Source organism: Hippocampus comes, unplaced genomic scaffold (assembly GCF_001891065.2).
Source record: "Hippocampus comes isolate QL1 unplaced genomic scaffold, H_comes_QL1_v1.1 scaffold195, whole genome shotgun sequence".
NCBI classification, from domain to species: Eukaryota; Metazoa; Chordata; class Actinopteri; order Syngnathiformes; family Syngnathidae; genus Hippocampus; species Hippocampus comes.
This window is the reverse complement of record NW_017806076.1, coordinates 935,746-941,745: the sequence shown is the minus strand read 5'-3', so window position 1 is coordinate 941,745 and position 6,000 is coordinate 935,746. Positions and strand designations below refer to the sequence as shown.

At 45.4% G+C, this 6,000-nt stretch overlaps 1 protein-coding gene across 5 annotated transcripts in view; it reads left to right on the top strand.

Annotated features, from left to right (window-relative positions):
- Positions 1–6,000, top strand: part of arb2a (ARB2 cotranscriptional regulator A) — a 168,987-nt gene that overhangs the window by 60,802 nt on the left and 102,185 nt on the right. The gene's annotated exons all lie outside the window — the stretch shown is intronic.

Below are 6,000 nucleotides of genomic sequence, written 5' to 3'. Positions count from 1 at the left end.
TCCCTAATGCATGGCGCTGAGAGCAGATGAAGCAGGCACCACAATTTTGTCCGTGCCAGCGTATATTGTGCGGGTGTGCTGTGTCCATGTGGGTGCTCTTCTCTTCTTCCTTGTGTGCGAGGAAAAGAAAAACCCAAACCGGCCGAGGCGCTCGTCACGAGCGAGGTACTGGAGTACGTTTTTGCGCGTGTCATTTCAACTTCTGTTTCCTTTCACAAAGGTGCTGAAAATAGAAAGGTCGGCTGTAGCGAGACGGCAAACCGAAAGACAGAAATGTAAATGCGCGCATGAAAAGAAGCTGATGCATGGGGATCAGAAACTGTGCTATTCTCTTCACTTCCTCCACCCCACTGTTCCACTTTGAACTCGTTTATAAATATTCAGCTCCACATATAAACAATTTCTAAATGAGCCCAGACATCCGTGCCAAGGTTAAAAACCCTGCGTCTTATTACCCGCACAAGCTACTCGACGGTTCGCGTCTAATTCTAACCTAAACTATTTGTGCTCATTAAGATCAAGAGAAAGTTCATCATTATCGCCCTTTCTTATTAAGTTTCATGTGAGCGCAAACAATGACTGTATCCTTTGAACTTGAATTGAAAGATCATTAAATCTGAGCTAAATGTAGGAGGTGCAAAATTAGAGGACAGACGATGAAAAGCACCCTAAAAAGGATAAGTAGCGTGGAAAATGGATGACGAGAAGGCGCTATTTTATTGAGATGGTTTTGCTTGTACAAGTCCAGTTTGACATATACTTGAGATCTCAGCATGTGTCAAGAATGGCTTCTCCTTCTTAAGTTGTGATCCAATGTGATTCAGTTGAATATGCTGTCGGTGTCCACTAAGATGCACTCTGAATGATAAAGAACTGTATTTTTTTCTTTTTGGTGTGTGTTTATATGCCCAAATATAGAAACACGTGTTCCGCGTCAAACTGTTGTTATCGTAAAAGCTCCGTTAACTGGATAGGGAATATTTTAAAGGGAAAGACAAGTCAAACATTTTATTTATACTCTCTTAAGAGTCTCAACGCGGCATTCTGATTAATATTGTAACAATATAAATACTATGATATTTTTGGAATAGTAATTTAACAGCAAAATCCGCCCGTCTTTCGTCAGCTCAGGGGGCGGCCATTTTGTCACTTGCTCTTCACTGACAATGACATCACAGTACTTTGGGGCTCAGGTAGCAGCCAATCACGGCTCGGCTTGCAGATGTCACATGTTTAAACTCAGAAAACAGGCAAGCCGTGATTGGTCGTCGGGAGTGGGGTCGAATAGAGCGTGTTATTTGTTTTTTAAGTAACATTTTAAGGTTTGTAACATACAAATGAACAAAACCTTTTGACATGAACATTTTTTAAAAAGTAGCATTAATTAAAACACTTAAGTGATGAATAAGCGGGTTTAATGTTTTCTTTCTTTGTCAAGCTAACGTATGAAGACGTGAAAATAAACCAGAAAAAGCCATTTGAAATTAGAGCTTTTATGCCATTATATCTGACTACACAATACAGCTGTTCCTAATATAGTGTATAATTATGAACGCATATTGATTTTTCCTGCTGACCATGTATGGTTATTGTAATATCAGCTCCTTGTGCTTTCTCTTGTCAGCGTTTTTTTTTTTTTGCCTTTTTGTGTAAAACTGTGAGATAATAATATTGAGTAGAGTTTAGGTGCTCTTTGACGGGCCCCCTCTGGGCATTCATATTTATCAAGAGGATGATGGATTTTGTCCTGACAGGCTGATGACAGTCCCATCTCATATCCTCTCACATCCCCCCCTAAGATCCACACGTCTTCTCATCACCCCTGCGGTACAGTGAAGTACTCTGATGCCCCTGCGTTCTTTGAGAAACATAGAAGGGTCTCGGGTTAGTGGGGTGCTGTGTTGTCATGAAAAAGGGGGCGCCGTGACTAAACGGGACAGCACTGTGCGATCTGTGTGGTATGTCAGCTAAAAAAGGAGAGGGGTGGGTCGAAATGAGAGGGATTGACTGGATGGAAGAAAAAAGGAAAAAAATGTGTGTACAGTCAAGGTCATACAAAGCAGGGTGGCCCTGTTGCAGAGCAAAAGCTGATGAAGTACTTATTGGTTCTGAGCTTCTTTGGTACTATTTAACTGTCCTGCCTATTTAAGTTTTTGCCATCAGAATATGTCAATCCAGCCTCTGGACTACAACCACACACACCCAAATTGTCTTTTTGTCAGTCATTGTGTCTCATTCAGGTCTCGATCCCTCCCCTCTGCCTTCTCCTATTGGGTATGCAACGCTGAGTGACCCTTTCCCCATTGTCAGTCAAGTCTCAGCAGCGAATCAGGCCCTGCGCATTGCGGAATCAAGGAAGTGAAAGCTGTTCGAGAAAAAGGGAGCGCCCCTTGCCCCGATCCAAACACGACCCCCCCTTGACAAAAGTAGAAAAGTATAAGGGGCATTTTAAATGGACACATGCGTTGGGATGTATTAAAAGGCTCCCATTCTGTACCATGACCATTCTGCTAGCCTAAAAATTCACACAACCGCACCGTCCGCTGTCCTCATCCGTGACACCTATCAGCCATGCTTTGTACCTGTCAAGTGCTGCCCTTTTCCCCCCCTCGCCCAAAGCCCCCGGCTCACTGCATGAGAGCCCTCACATCAAAGCTGCGCTAAGCTCCGCTAGCGCAGATGAAACACCCTCTCACTCCGGCCGCCTCGCTCGCCACTCCCGCATATTAGACGCATTTCATTTCGTTTTCAGCGCCATTCGTAAAACTAGGTGCTGCTGTCTTAAAAGAAGGGTGGTGGGGCATCTTTTTTTTTTTTTTACTCGCCTTTGTGTCGGCGGTATCAGCCACACTGAGACCCCGTGTATGCGCGCACACACACACACACACACACACACACACACACACAGCTAATAATTCAACGAGAGGAGAAAATAATGATGTGTGGCCATCATGGTTGTAGTGGGTGAAAAGCATCCAATTGAACCATAAAGGGAGTCCGTAAGGGTCTCCATATTGTAGTTAAAATGGCCTCATTTTATTTATAATCCCAAACAGCATTTTGCTGTACTGTGATATGTGTGTGTGTGTGTGTGTGTGTGTGTGTGTGTGTGTGTGTGTGTGTGTGTGTGTGTGTATACGGTGTATATATATATAATATATACACAAAAAAGCCATTTGAAAAATCCCAAAAGTTCATTTTAAAGACTACCAATAAGATAAGATGGCATGATGATGGAAAAGAAAGGTCTCTCCCCGGTGATGATATAAGCTGGTTTCCGTAGCAGCGGCAGCTTTTGTTTTGCTATCTGATGCGGGACAGGCCGACAAAGGAGCGCTAAGGAGCGTCCAGTGCAGGGTGATGGAGGTCGGGGTTCCCTCCCATAGCGGGGTCGGGGTAACCCTCTTGACCGCTGGCCCCGGGGCAGGGACTCAGTGTGGCGGTGGCATCGGGGCACCCACAGGGCATGGGAAGAGGATCAGCCTGCACACTGCTGCAGAAAAGACAAGACTGACCCAACGCCAGAGGACTGTGTGTGTGTTTTCTTTAGGACAGTGCCCGTGTGTGTTTAGCACAAAGGCAAGGCGACCCCAAACGTTTAAACATGCGTGTGAGGGAGATTTAGTCGTATAAGAATCCGGGTGACCCGAGGTTTGCGGCGCGCATTTGTTTGAGATTCAGACGGTGACAGCACGTCACAACACAAAGCTCAGATTTAGACACACTTTGTGTTAAGGTGGGTAAGACTTAACAGTTAGCGCCAAACACAAAGGGCTGACTGACCTCACTTTAGAACAGTTTCAGAGGATTTAACTGTCACCAAACAAGGATTGAACTGTCCGCCTTCTGGGAGGGATTGTGTGGAATGTGTGCCTTATTTTCTTTATTTATTTTTGTACGTTTTTATCCCCACTTACAAGCAAGTAAAAATTGCAATCATCGTAAATTTTCGCCTCACTTTTTGCTTGTGAGACAAGACGCGGCTCGCAGACCCGACCGGCATCAACATAAACATCTCAGTGTCATTTAATCATGGTCTCGAACACAGAAAGCGAACATGGCGGCGCCAGCCCTCCAGGCGCCAACAACACGGGCTGCCTTTACAGCGATGTCCTTCTGGGTGGTTGCACAACTGAGCGGGTGAGTATTAGCTCACTTAGGTGTGGTCGTCCATCCAAAGCAAAGGCTATAGGCCGGGACCGAGTGTTGGCATTAGGCGTAAGCGACAAGCTCCTCGGCCCACTCGAGGTTAGCATCAGAATGCCGAAGGGCGGGAAGGGTTATTGATGAGTGACGACAGAGGTTGAGGGAACTGAAGGCTCACCCTGCTTGTAGGCCACTCGGGGTTAGCCAGTGAACAACGTGGAGCCGTGTGGTTGGACCATTAACTTTTGCCCCGGGAAAACCAGGCTTAGCGAAATACGGGAACAGAGAGATGTGATGGCGTTGGATGTCTGTCCCTCTCTCAACACTGACACGTCTGCTCCTCTCGTTTGTACGATTCTGCCCTCATTTCCAAATCAAATCAATTCTTATTGTACAAGTGTCTGATCGGGTTGAGTGAATTGGCAGATGATGATCGGTGATTTGGTTGTAATGTCATCGTTTGCCGATGGAGCAATGGCGTCGTCGGTCGGATGATTTCAGGGAGTCGGCGGGGATGTCGGCTTTCCCACATATTGAATGTTTCTCAGCGTTTTGGAAGAATTGTTAGAGTTTCATTGTTATTATTTTTTTAACCCCCCACTGCATTACCATGGTCATCAATTATTCACTAATTTTGGTTCTTCGCGGGCCAGCCCGGTCCCAATCCCCTGTGAATGGCGGTGGTCGACTGTACACTCAATAAATAATAATTGGTTTCCATAGACTGGGTAGATTTGTCTGTCTTCTGATCAGATCGTTTTGTTTACGAGTGTCAGTGCAAATGCACGAACCCCCATGTCTGCAACACATTCCACATTTTTTTTCTTCATCACTTCTTATTATATATTTACCAAAAAAAAAAAAAAAAGCGTTTTCAGTTAAGATCCCAAAGTAAATAACTTGTCCATGTCCATGCAAAAATCATGCTCAATTGTCATGCTCGATATTTTACTCATTTGTGATATGTAGTCTTGGTCTTCGCCGTTGCCTTCTGAACTGGACATCGGCTATATTGTCATGCTGCCACCAGTGGGCAGTGCCACCGAGGTGCTGTGGATCCAGTTCAGCTGCACGTCTCTGTCTCTCCTTCTCCGTGCTCAAGCCGGGTCCCGTGTTTCATCTTGTCATCCATCTGTCGACAAAGCGTGCTCGGGTGTCTTCAATGCTGTCTGTGTGAAAATGTGAAAATGTCTCGGTCATGTCGCTGGCCCAAACGTAATCCCCTCGAATAGATCCTGCTCTATGATGGCCGCAGCCTCACTTGACTCAAAATGAATGACAACGTTGATGAAAATATACCTGGGTGAAAATCACTCACTAAATCATTTGACTTATTTCTACGTCGAACCGATTTTAAGCATTATACAGCCCAGTATTTCCTCAGCTCAAATGAACGTGCTGCAATTTAAATCACATCAAAATTCTAATCCACTTTTAAAAGCCGTTCAATGAATGTGATCATGTCTTCACGAAAATGTAGTCTTCGGGCCCGGTAAAAGATACACGAGTTTTGAAAAGGAGTGAGAATCTGTCTAATTTCATAATCTGCATAAGTAGGAACGTGTCATTGTGCTGCTGTCAACAGACGGCAGGTGCGAAGGGAAAAGGGTGTGTGGCAGGTTTGGCGGCGCCGGGCACAGAAGGGACACACACACACACACACACACACACACACACACACACACACACACACACACACGGAGGACACGCACACTGCGTTAACACTTATTAAGAGAGAGAAGATGTGTGTGATGCCTTGAGAAGGCAGTGAGGAAGCTGAGCGATGCCATGGCTCCTAATTTCCTCTCGCATCCCCCGAGAAGTATTTTTGTGTCTCCCATACTCCTCGGAATG